Source organism: Melanerpes formicivorus, unplaced genomic scaffold, assembly GCF_026170545.1.
Source record: "Melanerpes formicivorus ecotype bairdi unplaced genomic scaffold, bMelFor1.0.p_v2 SCAF_52, whole genome shotgun sequence".
Classification (NCBI taxonomy): domain Eukaryota; kingdom Metazoa; phylum Chordata; class Aves; order Piciformes; family Picidae; genus Melanerpes; species Melanerpes formicivorus.
The window spans coordinates 770,716-790,659 of NW_027142404.1; positions in this window are offsets into that span (position 1 = coordinate 770,716).

A 19,944-nucleotide genomic window follows, 5' to 3' on the forward strand; every position below is an offset into this window, starting at 1 on the left:
TTCTCCTCCCCCTCTACTCTGCCCTGCTGAGACCTCACCTGGAATCTTGCATCCAGTTCTGGGCTCCCCAGTTCAGGAGGGCCAGGGATCTGCTGGAGAGAGTCCAAGGGAGGGCTGCAATGATGCTGAAGGGACTGGAGCCCTGCCTGGTGAGGAGAGGCTGAGAGCCCTGGGGCTGTTTAGTGTGGAGAGGAGAAGGCTGAGAGGGATCTGATCAATGTCTATCAACAGCTGAGGGCTGGGGTTCAGGAGGCAGGGACAGGGACAGCCTCTGCTCACTTGTGCCCTGTTACAGGACAAGGGGCAGTGGATGGAAACTACAGCACAGGAGGTTCCACCTCAACAGGAGGAGGAACTTCTTCACTGTGAGGATCACAGAGCCCTGGAGCAGACTGCCCAGAGAGGTTGTGGAGTCTCCTTCTCTAGAGCCTTTCCATCCCTGTCTGGATGTGTTCCTGTGTGACCTGTGCTGGATACTCTGGTCCTGCTGTGGCAGGGGGGTTGGACTGGAAGATCTCCAGAGGACTGGAAGATCTCCAGAGGACTGGAAGATCTCCAGAGGTCCTTTCCACCCCCTAACATCCTCTGATCCTGTGACCATCAATGGCAGACCCCAATATTTCAAGCCCTCTGAAATTTTTGATCCTCTTCATCTACAGCTCTAACTGAACGACATAGCCCAGGACAGTGTGTTAATGTGTGTTAGTGCCAGCCTAACCCCCTGCTGGTGTTGATGCTGTGCCTTTAAACAATGCTGAGAACCCCCCATTGTCTCCCCTCTGGCCTTTTGGCCTCCTGGCAGGCCTGCAATTAGCACAGATTTTTCACATCCCTGGCTGGCTTGGAGTTTTGGAAGCACTTAATGAAAGAGGTCACTTACCTTGACCAGGCTGAAATTGCAGTTAGAGGACATTTGCTGGCTCCCAAGCCTGGCAGCCCACAAGCACATGGATATTAGCTTCCCAGCACACAGGAATGCAAACACCCTCTGTAATGATTGCAAGGAGCAGACCTTGCATTCAGCAGGGTTCCAGCCCCAGGGGCACTTCCCCCTAGGCTCAATAAGGAAGCTCTTGAACACAGTCCCTGGGTCTGTAGCTGGGGTTGTTTAGCCTGGAGAAGGGGAGGCTCAGGGGAGACCTCATTGCTCTCCACAACTACCTGAAAGGAGGTTGTAGCCAGGTGGGGGTTGGTCTCTTCTCCCAGGCAACCAGGGACAGGAGAGGACACAGTCTCAAGCTGCTCCAGGGGAGGTTTGGGCTGGATGTGAGGAAGAAATTCCTGCCAGAAAGAGAGATTGGCCATTGGGATGTGCTGCCCAGGGAGGTGGTGGAGTCACCGTCGCTGGCAGTGTTTAAAACCAGCCTGGATGAGGCACTCAGTGCCGTGGGTGAGTTAATTAGATGGTGTTGGGGGATAGATTGGACTTGGTGATCTCAAAGGTCTTTTCCAACTTGGTTAATTCTGTGATTCTGTGACCCCAGGTGCAGATTAACTAGCAACACAGATTGCCCCCCTCCGCACATGATTTCAGCAGATGACTAGCTCCAAGCCACATATTTTGTTCTTGGGAGGTGAAGCACCTCACCAACCCCAGCTGGCTGTGGTGCCAAAGCCTCTGTTTCCAAGATGCTTTTGTCTTGGGGAGCTGCTTTTGAGAGGAAACTAAATGTTGCTTGGGTTTGTGTTCAGGACCAGAGCCTCCATGGTCACCGAATCACAGAATGGTCTGGGTTGGAAGGGACATCCAAAGCTCATCCAGTCCAACCCCTCTGCAGTCAGCAGGGACATCCCCAAGTAGATCAGGTTGCCCACAGCCCTCTCCAGCCTCACCTTGAATATCTCCAGGGATGAGGCTTCCACTACCTCCCTGGGCAACCTGTTCCAGTGTTCCACCACCCTTCTGGTGCAGAACTTGTTCCTCACATCCAATCCAGATCTGCTCTTTTATCTTCCTGCAACAAGGGAGGGCAGGAAACTCCCCACCTGCAGTCTTGTGGGCTATGGGGGGAGATCAAAAACAATATGGAATAAAATGAGGGCCAGGAGGATGAGCAGAGGGCTGGACCACCTCTCCTGTGAGGACAGACTGAAGGAGCTGGGGCTGTTCAGTCTGGAGAAGAGAAGGCTCCCAGGTGACCTAATTGTGGCCTTCCAGTATCTGAAGGGAGCCTTCAAGAAGGCTGGGGAGGGACTGCTCAGGATCTCAGGGAGTGATAGGACTAGGGGTAATGGAATGAAGCTGGGGAGATTCAGGCTGGAGGTGAGGAGGAAGTTCTTCCCCATGAGAGTGGTGAAGCCCTGGAATGGGTTATCCAGGGAGGTGGTTGAGGCCCCATCCCTGGAGGTGTTTAAGCCCAGGCTGGATGAGGCTCTGGCCAGGCTGATGTAGTGTGGGGTGTCCCTGCCCATGGCAGGGGGGTTGGAACTAGCTGATCCTTGTGGTCTCTTCCAACCCTGACTGACACTATGATACTGTGACACCCTTTGGATACAGGAAAGGAGTGCCCCTGGGAAAGGTTTTACACCCATGGCATCTTCTGTGATGCCTCCTGCTCGATATCTGTGGGCTGGAGCATGGCAGCAGAGGTCAGAGGAGTCTGCCTCCAAAAGCTTTCACACAGGCTGGGAAGGGATTAAAGGAGTGCTGTGGAAATAGGAAAAGATATGTGAAGGGTAATGTCATTTCCAGTCTCTCCCTGCAGTTCATGAATGGAAGGCAGGCCTCTAAGACAGTGAGCAATAAGTGCATGATGCCTTTTTCTTTATCTGGTTAACCTGTCAGACTGTGCTAGAGGAGGACAAAAGCAAGATAAGGAACTCACAGAGGAGGTGTTCCAAACAAGTGTAGAAATAGCTCAGACCCTTTCCTTGCTGGATCTCTTAGGTGCAGTTAAAACAGAAGGGGAGAAGAAGGAGGTCACTGGTAATAACCAGACAGCTTGAACTGAAGCCTGTGCCCTTGTGGCCAAGAAGGCCAAGGGGATCCTGGGGTGCATTGAGAGGAGTGTGTCCAGCAGAGCCAGGGAGGTTCTCCTCCCCCTCTACTCTGCCCTGCTGAGACCTCACCTGGAATATTGCATCCAGTTCTGGGCTCCCCAGTTCAAGAGGGACAGGGATCTGCTGGAGAGAGTCCAAGGGAGGGCTGCAAGGATGCTGAAGGGACTGGAGCCCTGCCTGGTGAGGAGAGGCTGAGAGCCCTGGGGCTGTTTAGTGTGGAGAGGAGAAGACTGAGAGGGGATCTGATCAATGTCTATCAATAGCTGAGGGCTGGGGGTCAAGAGGGAGAGCATAGTCTCTGCTCACTTGTGCCCTGAGATAGGTACAAAGGACAATGGATATAAACTTCAGCACAGGAGGTTCCACCTCAACATAAGGAAGAACTTCACTGTGAGGCTCAGAGAGCATTGGGAGAGGCTGCTCAGAGAGGTTGTGGAGTCTCCTTCTCTGGAGCCTTTCCATCCCTGTCTGGATGTGTTCCTGTGTGACCTGTGCTGGATTCTATGCTCCTGCTCTGGCAGGGGGGTTGGACTGGAAGATCTCCAGAGGTTCCTTCCAACCCCTACCACGCTGTTAGCTGTGATCATGTTCAGTGTCACCAAGGATGCTTTAAAATAAGGTACAAAGCAGCACGTCCTGCACTCAAAAACACCATTTACAATTCAAGAGTTTGTTTTCACTCTGTGTGTTTAACACCAAGAGGAGTCATAGCTCTTCACCTTAATTGCTTGGCAAATGTCATGCTGTAACAGCAGAGCCCTGCCTTGCACTTCCAGAGCTCCATGACATCCTCATGTGCCCAGATGCTTCTGAGAGCACTTGCCCTCAAGCACATTTTGCATTCCACAAACCTTTCCACGCAGAGCATCCCTCAAAGGTGAGGAAATTATTTGATACCAACTTGTTTACACCTGGAGAATTGAGGTACAGGAAAAAAAGCCCCAGACACCTGTGGTGCTCATATCCAAAACATGTCAGCACGAAGTATTTGAACACCTGGCACGGTTTGGGTCTAAGGTTTGGGTCCCTAGCATGGGGACAGAAAGGCTGGAGAGCAGCCAGGCAGAGAGGGACCTGGGGGTACTGGTGGACAGCAGCTGAACATGAGCCAGCAGTGTGCCCAGGTGGCCAAGAAGACCATCCTGGCCTAGATCAGGAACAGTGTGGCCAGCAGGAGCAGGGAAGTCATTGTGCCCTGTGCTCAGCACTGGTTAGGCCACACCTTGAGTCCTGTGTCCAGTTCTGGGCCCCTCAGTTTAAGAAAGATGTTGAGATGCTGGAAGGTGTCCAGAGAAGGGAACAAAGCTGGGGAGGGGTCTGGAGCACAGCCCTGTGAGGAGAGGCTGAGGGAGCTGGGGTTGGAGCTGGGGTTGGAGCCTGGAGAAGTGGAGGCTCTGGGGAGACCTTCTTGCTCTCTACAACTACCTGAAAGGAGGTTGTAGCCAGGTGGGGGTTGGTCTCTTCTCCCAGGCAACCAGCACCAGAACAAGAGGACATAGTCTCAATCTGTGCCAGGGGCAGTTTGAGCTCATAGTGAGGAGAAAGTTCTTCCAAGAGAGAGTTGTTAGGCATTGGGATGTGCTGCCCAGGGGGGTGATGGAGTCACCATCCCTGGAGGTGTTCAAGAGGGGATTGGATGTGGCACTTGGTGCCATGGTTTAGTAGTCAGGAGGTGTTGGATGACAGGTTGGACTTGATGATCTCTGAGGTCTCTTCCAACCTTATTGATTCTATGATTCCATGATCACTCTGCAGAGCCCTCCAATCCTCTAACAGATCAACTCCTGCTCCCAGCTTGGTGTCATCTGCTCCTTGTTATGGGAGAGGCACACCCCCTGAGGGAAAGGTGAGCAGGAGTCTGTGTCTGTGCCCATGCCTGTGGCTGGCAAAGAGCACATTCCTGATGCACACTCCTGTACTGTGGTACTTACTGTGAAGGGAAAGAGAGGTAGGGGGAAGAGGGGAAAGCTGCAAGCAGTCCCCTGGCTTTGTCCAGGGGGCTCTTTGTGTTGTTTCTAAGTTGTAAATATATTTCTATGTTGTACATGCTCATTGCATTCAGTGTTTCTAGATGTTTAGCTTGCTTATAAATAGAGCTTCATTTGCTTCCCAAACCTTCTGAGCTGCTCTGGTGATTCATTTTGGGGGTACTTGTCCACCTTCCTGTCGGGGGGTGACTCCTAAACCTTCCACACCTGGCTTGCCTCTTCCCTTTCCCCAGCCCCATCTTTCCCTGCTTGAGTATTTCTGTCTCCAAAGACATCACCAAGGGAGAGATACTTTCCTTCTCAGCATCCTGCTGACCCCTTTTCTCCTCCTCACCACACCCCCCCCCCCCAGCCATGAAATTAATTAAATGATTTGATCTGATTTGGAGGCAATTCATCACCCTTTCCCTGGTTCTATTAGTCCAAGGGATCAGTGCAATAATTCATTTGTGAGACTAAGCTCAAGGGTAATTACAGTGAGGAAGCCCTAATGCCTCAGTGTGTTAATGTCTGTAATCAGAAATATTTTCTCAGTGTGGAACAATTGTTAGACAATTACACTGGGATATGATTGCCCTGGTAGGCAGCAGGCACTCTCTGAGGAGGGGAAGAGCAGAAGATTCTTTAGCAAGTAGTGGTGTACTATGAGCCAATCACACTTTCTCCACTCACAGGATCAGAGGATGTTAAGGGTTGGAAGGGACCTCTGGAGATGATTCAAGTCCAACCCCCCTACCAGAATCCAGCACAGGTCACACAGGAACACATCCAGACAGGGATGGAAAGGCTCCAGAGAAGGAGACTCCACAACCTCTCTGGGCAGCCTCTTCCTGGGCAGCCAGCACCAGAACAAGAGGACACAGTCTCAGGCTGCGCCAGGGGAGGTTCAGGCTGGAGGTCAGGAGGAAGTTCTACACAGAGAGAGTGATTGCCCATTGGAATGGGCTGCCTGGGGAGGTGGTGGAGTCACCATCACTGGAGGTGTTCAGGAGGAGACTTGACAGGGTGCTGGGTTGCATGGATTATTTGATTAGGTGGTGTTGGGTGATAGGTTGGACGCGATGATCTTGAAGGTCTCTTCCAACCTGGTTTATTCTATTCTATTCTATTCTATTCTATTCTATTCTATTCTATTCTATTCTATTCTATTCTATTCTATTCTATTCTATTCTATTCTATTCTATGGCTCTGGGAGCCTCACAGTGAAGAAGTTCCTCCTCATGGTGAGGTGGAACCTCCTGCGCTGTAGTTTCCATTCATAGCCCTTTGTCCTATCCCAGGGCCCAAGTGAGCAGAGCTTGTCCCTGTCCCTTCCTTCCTGACCTCCTGCTCTCACCTATTGATTGACATTGATCAGATCCTCCCCCCCCCAGTCTGCTCTTCTCCAAATTAAACAGCCCCAGGGCTCTCAGCCTCTCCTCCCCAGGCAGGGCTCCAGTCCCTTCAGCATCATTGCAGCCCTCCCTTGGACTCTCTCCAGCAGATCCCTGTCCCTCCTGAACTGGGGAGCCCAGAACTGGATGCAATATTCCAGGCGAGAGCTCAGCAGGGCAGAGTAGAGGGGGAGGAGAACCTCCCTGGATCTTTTTGACCTCCCTCGAGGTCAAAAGCTTGTGTATAAATGTATTAATAACTGTGTTAATAGCTGTGTTAATAACTGTATTAATAATTCTGTTAATAACTGTATTAATAGCTGTGTCATTAACTGTGTTAATAATTCTGTTAATAGCTCTATTAATAACTGTATTAATAACTGTGTGAATAGCTGTGTCAATAACTGTTAATATCTGTGTTACTAACTGTATCAATAACTATGTGAATAACTGTGTTAATAACTGTGTTAATAACTGTATTAATAACTATGTGAATAACTGTGTTAATAGCTGTGTTAATAACTTTATTAATAACTATGTGAATAACGGTGTTAATAACTGTATTAATAACTATGTGAATAACTGTGTTAACAGCTGTGTGAATAACTGTATTAATAAGTGTGTGAATAGCTGTGTTAATAGCTGTGTTAATAGATGTGTGAATAACTGTATTAATAACTGTGTGAATAACTGTATTAATAGCTGTGTTAATAGCTGTGTCAATAGCTGTGTTAATAGCTGTGTTAATAGCTGTATTAATAGTTGTGTGAATAGCTGTGTTAATAGCTGTATTAATAGCTGTGTTAATAGATGTGTGAATAACTGTATTAATAACTGTATGAATAACTGTATTAATAGCTGTGTTAATAGCTGTGTTAATAACTGTGTGAATAGCTGTGCTAATAGCTGTGTTAATAGCTGTGTTAATAACTGTCTTAATAACTATGTGAATAACTGTGTTAATAGCTGTGTTAATAACTGTGTTAATAACTGTATTAATAACTGTGTTAATAACTGTGTTAATAACTATGTGAATAACTGTGTTAATAGCTGTGTTAATAACTGTATTAATAACTATGTGAATGTGTTAATAGCTGTGTGAATAACTGTGTTAATAGCTGTGTTAATAACTGTGTGAATAGCTGTGATAATAACTGTGTTAATAACTGTGTTAATAACTGTGTGAATAGCTGTGTTAATAACTGTGTTAATAACTGTGTGAATAGCTGTGTTAATAGCTGTGTTAATAACTGTGTTAATAACTGTGTGCATAGCTGTGTTAATAGCTGTGTTAATAGCTGTGTTAATAGCTGTGTTAATAACTATGTGAATAACTGTGTGAATAACTGTGTTAATAGCTGTGTTAATAACTATGTGAATAGCTGTGTTAATAACTGTGTGAATAGCTGTGTTAATAGCTGTGTTAATAACTGTGTGAATAGCTGTGTTAATAACTGTGTTAATAGCTGTGTTAATAACTGTGTTAATAGCTGTGTGAATAACTGTGTTAATAGCTGTGTGAATAGCTGTGTTAATAACTGTGTGAATAGCTGTGTTAATAACTGTGTGAATAACTGTGTTAATAGCTGTGTTAATAACTGTGTTAATAACTGTGTGAATAGCTAATAGCTGTGTTAATAACTGTGTTAATAACTGTGTTAATAACTGTATTAATAACTGTGTGAATAGCTGTGTTAATAGCTGTGTTAATAACTGTGTTAATAACTGTGTGAATAGCTAATAGCTGTGTTAATAACTGTGTTAATAACTGTGTGAATAGCTGTGTTAATAACTGTGTTAATAACTGTATTAATAACTGTGTGAATAGCTGTGTGAATAGCTGTGTGAATAACTGTGTGAATAGCTGTGTGAATAGCTGTGTGAATAGCTGTGTGAATAGCTGTGTGAATAACTGTGCTATTCAGAAAGGTGCCCATTCTACCATCCAAGGCCTCCCAAGGTTCCCATCCCAGCAGCAAGGAGCAGCAGGAGAGCCAGCCCCTCCGCTGCTTCATGGCTGCCACCCCTCAGGATGAGTCCCAAGTTGCTGTAGATACCATCTGAAACGATGATACCTGAACAATAGCTTCTGAAACCTTCACCTCCTCCTCCTCTTTCTGTCTCTCTTAGAAGCTGCAGAACATTTGGGATGTGACAGGAAACACGCTCCATTGTTTCTCTACCACATTTGACTGAAACGAAGCTGCTTCCTTGCACAAGGGTGCACACCTCTGAATAGTTTGCTATTCTGAGCACTGTTAAGATCTGGAGTCTTTTAATGCCTTCAGCCTCAGGAAACCTCTTGATAAAGTTCTTCCAGGCCATCAGTCTGGCTGGGGTCTTACCCTGTTTACAAACAGTGTGTGCCTACCAGTGAAATGCAAAGTGCAGACAGTTGAATCAATGAGGAGATTAACATCTCCATCCTCTCGCTTGCATTTGGTGGTAGGATACTTTCAGACCCTTTCTGCCCTGGGGCTGGCCAGGGTTGCCTCATAGTTCTCCCACTGCCTTTGAGGACTTGGGGGTTGGCTCAAGGTGAGGTAGGACTGCATCCAGCTGGGGTTGGAAAGGCTCCAGAGAAGGAGACTCCACAACCTCTCTGGGCAGCCTGCTCCAGGCCTCTGTCACCCTCACTGCAAAGAAGTTTCTCCTCATGTTGAGCTGAAACCTTCTCTCTTCGAGTTTGTCTCCATTGGTCCTTGGCTTATTGCTGTGCACCACCCACAAGAGCTTGGCCCCCTCCACTTGACCCCAGCCCTCAGCTCTTGATAGACATTGATCAGATCCCCTCTCAGCCTTCTCTTCTCCAGACTAAACAGCCCCAGGGCTCTCAGCCTCTCTTCACAGGGCAGATGCTCAAGTTCCCTAAGCATCCTCCTGGCTCTCCCTTGGACTCTCTCCAGCAGGTCTCTGTCTCTCTTGAGCTGGGGAGCCCCAAACGGGACACAGGATTGCAGGTGTGGTCTGTGATGTGGACCACCCCTGGGCAATTAGTCAGTGGTTACTCTTACCTGCCAGGCATGATCACCTCCTCCCTCATGGCTGTAAATACACTCAATCAAAACCAGCATTGTTTTACTCTGCTGTGTAATCAGTGCCAGTGCAGTGCAAACCTTTCCCTGCCTGCTGCTTCATGTTCCTGCACACAGCAGATAAAAGGGTGGAAAGAAGAAGTTCCTGCCTCATTTCTCTCTTCTGGCCAAGACAATGCATCTCATGGCAAGGGCACACAATCTGTCTGCTCCAGATGCACCAACCTTTAGTGGCTAAGGCTGCCCTAATGCCAGTTTCTCTGGGGTCCCTGGCTGGAAGCCATCCCTACCCTATCAAATATTCTGAGTTTAGCAAATCAGCAAATTCAGACAAGAAAACCTTTCCTGCTGCCCTGCTCTCCTTCCAGGTCACACAGGCCACAGCATGTAGCACAACAGTGTTTGGCTGATGGCTTTGCTCCTGGCCTAGAGCCCTTCTGATTGCCTTCTATGATGTTGCAACTGAATGGGGAGCTGCAGGGAGACCAGGGGTCTGCCTTGACCTTAGCAAGACTCTTGACAGTGTCTCACATAACATCCTTGTGAGCAAACTCAGGAGGTGTGGGACAGAAGAGCAGAGAGTGAGAGGGATTAGGAACTGGTGGCACAACAGAGTGCAAAGAGTGATGATCAGTGGTGCCAAGTCCAGCTGGAGAGCTGTGACCAGTGGAGTTCCCCAGGGATCAGTGCTGGGTCCAGTCCTGTTCAACATCTTCATCAGTGACATTGATGAGGGGACAGACAGACTGAGTCTGCTCAGCAGGTTTGTGATGATACCAAACTGGGAGGCTTGGCTGAGACACCTGAAGGCTGTGAGGCCATTCAGAGACTTGGACAGGCTGAGAGCTGGGCACAGAGGAACCTCATGAGGTTCAACAAGGAGAAGTGCAGAGTCCTGCACCTGGGGAGGAAGAATAACCTGCAGCAGTCCAGGTTGGGAGGGGATCTGCTGGAGAGCAGCCCTGGGGAGAAGGACCTGGCAGTGCTGGTGGGCAGCAAGTTCTGCAATGTGCACTTTTGGCCAAGAAGGCCAATGGGATCCTGGGGTGCATTGAGAGGAGTGTGTCCAGCAGAGCCAGGGAGGTTCTCCTCCACCTCTACTCTGCCCTGCTGAGACCTCACCTGGAATATTGCATCCAGTTCTGGGCTCCCCAGTTCAGGAGGGACAGGGATCTGCTGGAGAGAGTCCAAGGGAGGGCTGCAAGGATGCTGAAGGGACTGGAGCCCTGCCTGGTGAGGAGAGGCTGAGGGATCTGGGGCTGTTTAGTGTGGAGAGGAGAAGACTGAGAGGGGATCTGATCAATGTCTATCAATGGCTGTGGGCTGGGGGTCAACAGGGAGGGGACAGCTTCTGCTCACTTGTGCCCTATGATAGGACAAGGGGCAATGGATGGAGACTACAGCACAGGAGGTTCCAGCTCAACTTGAGGCAGGTTTTCTTTACTGTAAGGGCAATAGAGCACTGGAACAGGCGGCCCAGAGAGGTTGTGGAGTCTCCTTCTTTGGTTCCCCCTGAGCCTTTTCACCTCCAGGCTGAACACCCCCAGCTCCCTCAGCCTCTCCTCATCAGCCTTACCCTCCAGTCCCTTCCCCAGTCTGCTCTCTCTCCTCTGGACCTGCTCCAGCACCTCAGGATCTCGCTTGTAAGAAAGCAAGGCACAAGTGCTGAAGTAGCAGGTCACAGAAGAGATCAATTTTCTTTTCATGCAGCTCCTTCACCCCTTCTGCCCTCCCCTGCTTCCAGCCCCTGCCCAGACCTAGTCCCTGCCTTGCCAAGAGCAGGCATTGGTACAAAGGTCAGAAAACCCAGGACCGTTTCTGTTCTGTGGGAACAAAAGGCTTCCTTTGCTGCAGCTGCTCTGTTCAGTTCTGCTGAAGGGCCTCACATGGAGGAGCACAAGAGGCACCCTGCGTGCCAGGGACAAAAGCAGATGACCATGGGGGTGGTTGGAAAGAACCCATTGCTCCTCCCCTTGTTGATACAGCCTTGCTGACTTGCTGGTGCTTTGCAGGGAGCAGGTCAGGCAGGTTTCCTTGGCATGGGAAGAGTAAAGGCTTTTCTTGGTGGGAAAAACAGGGGGGTAGGACTGGAGGCTTCATCACACAGCCTGAGGAGAAACAGCTTATGGTGTTTATGCAAAATCAGATGTTCACATTCTGCCTCTTAAATGTTGTGTCTCTGATTTAGCATGGTGGGGAAGGTGGTGTGAAGAGCTATGTCAAGCTCTTGTTCCACTGCTGGCCCATGACAGGGGAGTAGAGAATGGCAGAGAGCCCTCCAAGCTCATCCAGTCCAACCTTTGACTGAGTTTAGGGTCAACACCAAGCCATGTCCCTAAGCACCAGCTCCAAGGCTGCTGGAACACCCCCAGGGATGGGGACTCCAGCACTGCCCTGGGCAGACCATTCCAATGGCTGAGAGTCCTCTCTGGCAAGAAATATTTCCTAGCATCCAGCCTGAGCCTCCCCTGCTGCAGCTTGGAACCATTGCCTCTGCTCCTGTCCCTTGCCACCAAGGAGCAGAGGCTGTCCCCTCCTCACTCCAACCTCCCTTCAGGGAACTGTAGAGAGCAAGGAGGTCTCTCCTCAGCCTCCTCTTCTCCAGCCTGAACACCCCCAGTTCCCTCAGCCCCTCCTCATAGCCCAGGGGCTCCAGGCCCTTCTCCAGCTTTGTTGCCCTGCTCTGGACAGGCTCCAGCCCCTCAGTGTCCTTCCTGGAGTGAGGGTCCAGAGCTGAACACAGCTCTTCAGGTGTGGCCTCATCAGTGCTGAGCACAGGGGGATGGTCACCTCCTGTCCCTGCTGCCCACCCTGCTTCTGATCCAAGCCAGGATGCCATTGGCTTTCTTGGCCCCCTGGGCACTGCTGACTGTGTTGCTCAAAGTGAAGAACGTACAACCTAAACAGAGACTCTGGGTGAAAATGAAGGCTGTGGAAGATGAAGTGACTCATCAAACAAGCTGGTAAGCTTCTGCTGAGCCATAGCCTGTGTGGCTTGCTTGATGCTGGCCTTCTTCTCAGTGTATGATCTCCAGAGCCAAACATGCAGAGTGACTTCTGCCTCTGCTGCTGACTCTTTGGGCAGACTTGGACACATCAGCCAAAGGCTCTGCTCTGCAGTCTTACAGTCCAGAAAGCTCTGTGGAAATCTGTTTCTGATCCAAGCCAGCATGCCACTGGCCTTCTTGGACACCTGTTTGTGGAGTTTGTGTTTTGCCTGGTAAGAAAAGGAGCCCTTTGTTCTGATACAGGAAACACAGTCAGCTGTACTTTAGCACTGCCACATCCCCAGCAGTGCAGCAGAGCTGGTTTGTGTCTGCTGACGGGTTTTACCTGCTGCACCAGCAGCCTTTGTTTTACAGGGGCTGTTCACTGGATGCATTTAGTAGCTGTACAGCCACAGCATGGTTTGCTAACTGGGTGCAGACTTCACTGTGAGTTGTTTGGCTCTTTGGGCTGATCCAGTGTTACTGAAAGTGGTCAGCCAGCCTCCTGCCCTGAGACTAGGGCCACTGCCGGGAAGCTGTGGACCACCTGGTGTGTTGGTCTTTGCACACACAGCCCTCCCCTCCTCCAAATCCCTTGAGCTCTAGGGCTTGGGTTTGTTTGCTGAACTGCAAGATGGACTTTCCCCAGCTTTGAGCACTTTGCTGTACGCTTCTCCCTCTGGTTCTGCAGCGACAGCATGGCAAAGGACTTCATCCCCAGCAGTGCAGCCTGAAACTGTTTGAAGGCTCTCAGTGGTGCTTTCAGCAGCACCTTCCAGCACTGAGTGCAGTGATGGAGGGGCCTGTGCCAGGCTATTCTGAGGGAGCAGCTCAGGCCTTGGAATTAATATTGGTTCACAGGAAAATGCTTGACATGGAGTTGCTCTTTCTGTTTTTCTGTCTGCTTGCTTTCTTTTTTTCTTCCTGTCCTCTTTTTTTCTCCTCCCTTCCCTTCCCTTCCCTTCCCTTCCCTTCCCTTCCCTTCCCTTCCCTTCCCTTCCCTTCCCTTCCCTTCCCTTCCCTTCCCTTCCCTTCCCTTCCCTTCCCTTCCCTTCCCTTCCCTTCCCTTCCCTTCCCTTCCCTTCCCTTCCCTTCCCTTCCCTTCCCTTCCCTTCCCACTGGGACTAGGCTTGTTTAACATCTTTGTTGGTGACATGGAGAGTGGCACTGAGGCACCCGCAGCAGGTTGCTGATGACACCAAGCTGTGTGGTGCAGCTGACAGGCTGGAGGGAAGGGATCCATTCAGAGGCACCTGGACAGGCTGTAGAGCTGGGCCCAAGCCAACCTCATGAGGTTCAACAGGACCAAGTGCAAGGTCCTGCAGCTGGGTCAGGGCAGTCCCAGGCACCAATATAGGCTGGGCAGGGACTGGCTTGAGAGCAGCCCTGAAGGAAAGGCTCTGGGGGTGCTGGGGGAGGAGAAGCTCAACAGGAGCCAGCAGTGAGCACTTGCAGCCCAGAAAGCCAACCACAGCCTGGGCTGCAGCAAGAGAAGTGTGGCCAGCAGGGCCAGGGAGGGGATTCTCCCCCTCTGCTCCACTCTGCTGGGACCCCACCTGGAGCACTGTGTCCAGTTCTGGAGCCTCTATTACAGGAAGGATCTGGAGGTGCTGGAAGGTGTCCAGAGAAGGGCCATGAGGATGAGCAGAGGGCTGGAGCTGCTCTGCTGTGGAGACAGACTGAGTTGGGGTTGTTCAGTCTGAAGAAGAGAAGGCTCCATAGAGACCTTCTTGTGGCCTTCCAGTATCTGCAGGGGGCTGCAGGAAAGCTGGGGAGGGACTTTTGAGGGTGTCAGGGAGTGATAGGACTGGGGGGGATGGAGCAAAACTAGAAGTGGAGAGATTGAGATTGGATGTTAGGAAGAAGTTGTTCCCCATGAGGGTGGTGAGAGACTGGCAGAGGTTGCCCAGGGAGGTGGTGGAAGCCTCATGCCTGGAGGTTTTTCAGGCCAGGCTGGATGTGGCTGTGAGCAAGCTGCTGTGGTGTGAGGTGTCCCTGGCCATGGCAGGGGGTTTGGAACTGGCTGATCCTTGAGGTCCCTTCCAACCCTGACAATCCTGTGATTCTGTAATTCTATGATGCTGCCACTCCAGAAGTGGAAGGGTGAGAACAGGAGGGAGATTTGGGTTTTGACAGGGTGATCTTCCAACAGATCAGATGGCCAAGGAGTGGGCAGATTTGGGTTGGAATGGAGCCACCCCCAGCCCAGCCAAGGTGCCCAACCCAAGACCTTCTCTGAGCAGGGTGCAAGGAGGCCACGCGCTGTGGGCAGGATGGAGGCTTAGCCTTCGCGCAGCTGGAAACGCTCAGGCCCCGGCAAGAGATTCCACGAGGTGCAGAGAGTTTGTTTCATATTTTATTGAATCTCATTTATATTAAATTAAAAATATATTTCTGACAGATTCATGTAACAAAAAGGCAGAACAGTTCTCAAATTGTTCAGCAGGGATGAGCGTGGGGGTGGATGCAAGGTGGGTCGCAGCCTACGTTTGTTTGCCTTAACGAACAGATAAAGCTCTACCCCCAAGGACCATGAGGAGAAACTTGGGGCTGCACGCAGGGGAAAATAGAACCACAGAAAAGGGGGGGGGGGAAGGGGGTGGGATCCACAGGTTTCTCCCCAGCCTCCAAATGAGACAAAAGTGGAGGGAAGGAAGGGAGAAAAATAAAAAGGGGGCAAAAACAAAAGGCATCACAAAGTAGTTAAAAAAAAAAGAACAGAGAAAAAGGAATCAACAAAAAAAAAAAAAGGAATAAAAAAAGAAATAAAAGGAATAAAAAAGGAATAAAAAAAGAAAAACAAAAAAGAACAAAAAAAAAGGAACAGGATAAAAAAAGGAAAGAAAAATGAATGAAAGAAAAAAGGAACAAAAAAGGAGAAAAAATAGAAAAGGAATAAAAAGGAAAAAGGAAGAAAAAATCAAAAGGGAGGAATAAAGGTAAAAAGGGACAAAAAAGAAGGAACAAAACATAAAAGAATGAAAAAAAAAAAGAAAAAGGAACAAAAAAAAAGGAACAAAGCAAAGAAAAACAAAAAAAAAACAAAAAATGGAAAAAGGAACAACAAAAGTAAAAGGAACAAAAAAGAAAAAGGAACAAAAAAAGAAAAAGGAAAAACAAAATAAAAAGGAAAAACAAATTAATAAAAAGAAGCAAAAAAGGAGCAAAAATAGAACAAGAAAAGGAACAAAAAGACAAAAAGGACCAAAAAAAAAAAAAAAGGATGAAAAAAAAGATAAAAAGGCACAAAACAAAGAAGGAACAAAAAAAAATAAAAGAAACAAAAAAGAGAAAGGACTAAAAAAAAGAAAAAGGAACAAAAAAAGGAAAATAACATTTAAAGGAACAAAAAGGGACCAAAAAAAAAGAGAACCAAAAAATGAAGGGAAAAAAGAGAACAAACAAAAGAACAAAAAGAGACAAAAAAAAAGAAACCAACATAGAAACCAAAAAGGAACAAAAAAAGAACAAAAAAAGGAAGAAAAAAAAGAACAAAAAAAAGGAAGGAAAAAAAAACCAAAAAGGAAGAAAAAAAATAACCAAAAAAGGAAGAAAAAAATAACCAAAAAAGGAAGGAAAAAAGAGAACAAAAAAAAGAACAAAAAGACAGGAACAAAAAGAAAAGAACCAAGAAAAGGAAGAAAAAAACAACCAAAAAAGGAACTAAAAAGGAATGAAAAAAGAACAAAAAAGGAACAAGGAAGAAAAAAAATAACCAAAAAAGGAACCTAAAAAGGAACCAAAAAGGAACAAAAAAAAAGAACCAAAAACGAACAAGGAAGAAAAAAAAAATAACCAAAAAAGGAGCCAAAAAAAGGAACAATAAAAGGAAGAAAAAAGAACGAAAGGAACAAAAGGAGAAACCATGTAAAGGGCAAAGATGCTAAAATATGCAGCTACTCTTAACCCAGGTCAGTGTGTTAGCAGAGCAGAATCCGGGAGGGCTAAGCATGAGAAAGGAAAGGTTAAAGGAACGTTAACGCCACGCACGCTTGGCATACCCCTACTGTGGAAGCGAGTGCAGAAAGGCTGAACACACCACAACAGTGCTAGAACACAGAGTCACACAGAATGCCAAAAATGGGACTTCTAAACCAAAACCAGAGAGGGGAGGAGGGGGGGAGGGGAAGGGAAGGGGGGAGCGGCTTAAATCACGAGCAAAATTACCTATATACAAATCAACCCTAAAGGACAATTATGTTCCAAAGGATGGCGCCCACGAGGGAGATAAAAGCAACATTATCCTTATTTACAAATGCCACTAGCTGTGTCTCGTAACAAGCTATAAAAATACTATTCACATTTTCAAAGTAACATACAGTAGGTTTAGTAGGTTTTGTGGTTTATTTTTGTTTCAGAAAGGCAGCTAACTCTGAATGCATCACTGCGAGAAAGGAGCGGCTCCCCCCGACACACCGCCGCTGCCGCTGCTGCTGCTGCTGCTTCCCTTCTTCTGGAGGTACTTGGTAAGGCAGAAGTGTTGTTGTTTTGTCTCTCTGCGCTTCGAGAAGGTGGACAAGGGGCTCAAGCCCAGCCCCTTCTGCCCTGTCTGCCTGGCTTGCTTCCCTTGGGCTGGGCTGGCTGCGGTGAGCATGGCCCACCGAGGCAGCTGCCCCCACCCTGGCCCACCGAGGCAGCTGCCCCCACCCTGGCCCACCGAGGCAGCTGCCCCCACCCTGGCCCACTGAGGCAGCTGCCCCCACCCTGGGAGAGGAGTGTCTTGCAGGGGATCGGTGCTGTCCCTGCGGTGCCTCCCAGATGGGGCTTGGCCTTGGATTCTTGAGGGGACAGGAGCGTCATCCCCCCCCATGCCTGGGAACCTGAGCCTCATCAGAAAAAAGAAAGTCTACAGTTCAAGACTGCCAGGTCAAGAAATGCATACTGGGTCCCTCTGGTTTTTAGAACGAGACTGATATTCCTCCTCACTTTTCTCACCCCATGCTAGGGCTGCTGCCTCCCCAAGAGATTCCAGCTTGGGGCTGCTGTGCCTCCAGAAACCCCAGCTTACCATGTTGGGGAAATAGCAAGAGCTGGGCAAAACCAAAGGGGTTAAAACCGTGGTGAGCAAGGCGTCGGAAGCGTGCGGATGCCCGATGCTAAAATGCTGTATGAACCCCACAGCTTTTCCCTTGACCTGCATTTCTCTCTGTACGCAGCCCACCACGAAAGACAAGTCCCTAGCAGCTCCTTGCAGCCCTGGTCTCCAAGTGAGCAGTGGTTTAGTGCATTCAAAGTTAGCTACCCCCTACACAGCTGCTCAGTTAATAATCGACCCATTTAACAGCAGTACCACTTTATGCTACATATGTCAGAGTACCTTACCTCGAAAGAAGGGCACACTATCTACACTTAGAAAATACCATTCACAGTCTCTTGCTGTGGTCATCCCAAAAGGCTTTAGTCTTCGGAGTGCTATGGACAACACAGTGCTTCCTGCCTACAGTGCTTCCTGCCTAAGAGGGCCCAAGGGCTGGGCAGGGGACGGGGACGGTGGCGTTGCGGGGAGCTGCTCAGGGCAGCGGCAGCCGGCGGCTCCGTGTCCGCGTGTGCCCCAGCCGTAGCTGGGCTGCCAGCAACAGGCTGCTGCCTGGGATGCACCTCTGCCACAGTGGCTTCATCCATGACACGTCTGAAGCACAGTTTCATGGCTTTTTTGTTTGTTTGTTTTTTACTGGGGAGGGGAGAAGAACTGGGATGTAACGCTTCACACTGCACACTGCCTCCCACACCTCCCCCTGAAGCCCCTCTTCGCCAAGCTCCACAAAGCTCACTCTCATCATTAAAAAAGGAAAGAAAAGCAGTTCTGACTCCCCTTGTTTCCTAACAGACCGTGTCCTGAGGTTCCCCCTTCACACCTTTTCCTGGCTCCCTGGGCACAGGGCCCAGCTGGAGAGGGCCTTGGGTGGAAGCACCTCCCAGCCTGGCTCTGGTTAGGAGGGGCACTTGGCTGCAATTCAAGCCAGCCCCACCCCCATCAGCTGGACCTGAAATCACCAGCTTCCCCCAAAGGCTGCTCAGCATGGCCCAAACCTACAGGCAGAGCCCAGCCATCACTGTCCATATCCTGATGACAGCCAGCAGTTTCCCCAGGAGCAAGGAGCTCCCCAGCGCAGCGCTGCATCACTCCCCAACAGAGGTATGGGAAATATGACCTTCTGATAAAATGAAGCAAAGGTGGAGACAAGCAGGTTTTGGACACTTTAGAGTGGTGTTTCTAAGCACTGAGCTTTATTTCTGCTACTTATGCCCAATTTGAAGGCCCCATCTGCAGCAGTGACCTTTTCCTACCTGTACAATGCTTAGCAAGAGCCAGAAACCGGAGGGAACCCTGCAAACACCGCGGTGCTGCCCAGAGGCTGCCCTGTGGGACGACTGCAGCTCCTGGCACCTGGTGAAGTGTGAATACTGCAGCCAAGCAGCCCCACCCCACTCTGCAGTGCCTTGGCTTGCTAAAACAGAATGTCAACCCAAACCCAAGATTTTCTCTCACGACAGCTGAGCTGTTTGGCCAGCAGCAGAGGTCCAAGATCAACCAGACCGAGCAGACTGCAAGGGACAGAGCCTCAAGGCAATGGGTGCGCTGCCTGCCGGTAGCACCACCCACGGGAGGGAGCTCAAGGTGCCACTGTCTACTCTGAGGCGCTCTTGAAGAGCCATAGGAGTGCTGTGGTTTGTGCTGAAGCCTGTGTTCCACCTGCCACCCTCAAGCTCAGCAGCCTCCAAACAAGGTAAATGCTTTCCCAATGTCAGTAATAACTCCAAGAAGCAATGAGGGAAGCAGGGAGGAAGCCCTGGTACACCAGTGGTGCCCAAGGAGGGGAAAACCCTTCCCCACCAGGCAGTGATGCTCCAGCTGCCAGGCCTGGAGCACTGATGATACTCCTGTCCTCTCCCCCTCAAGGTGTCTGCATACAGAGGGTGCGAGTGCCCAGGGGTGCTGCAGCAGCTGCTACAGCCCCCTTCCATCAGGAGATGCCTTCACAGAGTGCAGAGAGCCCTCTGCGGGCAGCAGAGTGCTCCTGGGGGCAGCAGAGGGCTCCCTGGGTGCAGCACAGCTGATGGGATGCCTTCAGCAGCACTGGGGAATGATGTGATCAGCCACCTCCTTCTGGCTTGTGCCAAAGCCGCCTCACCTCCTGGGTGCCACAAAGCAGCCCAGTTAATCTCCTCCTTCCTTTAGCTGCCATGGTGCAGGGACACCTACACAGAGCCCCTAGCAGAATATTCCTTACTGAGCTTCCCACACAGGCCCAGCCTCAGGCTCTCCCCAGAAGCTCAAGCTGCGTTTCTAGGCTGACCCAAGTGACAGCCTTTGACCCAGACTGCCTATGACTAAGGAAAGGCTAAATCCACAGCAGGTAGCTCCTGTTCTGCTGCTGCTGCCCCACTTGCCACTCTGCATTTCCACACTACTTAATGCATTAGATCTCAACCAGGGTCAAGCTGCTCTCCCAGTTGCCTCTTCCCCTGCATCAAGGCTGGGACTGGTGGTACCTGAGGGTAGGGGGAAATGACCCCCTGTAACTCCCTCTCAAGTCTCTATTGGAAACCAGCATTGCAT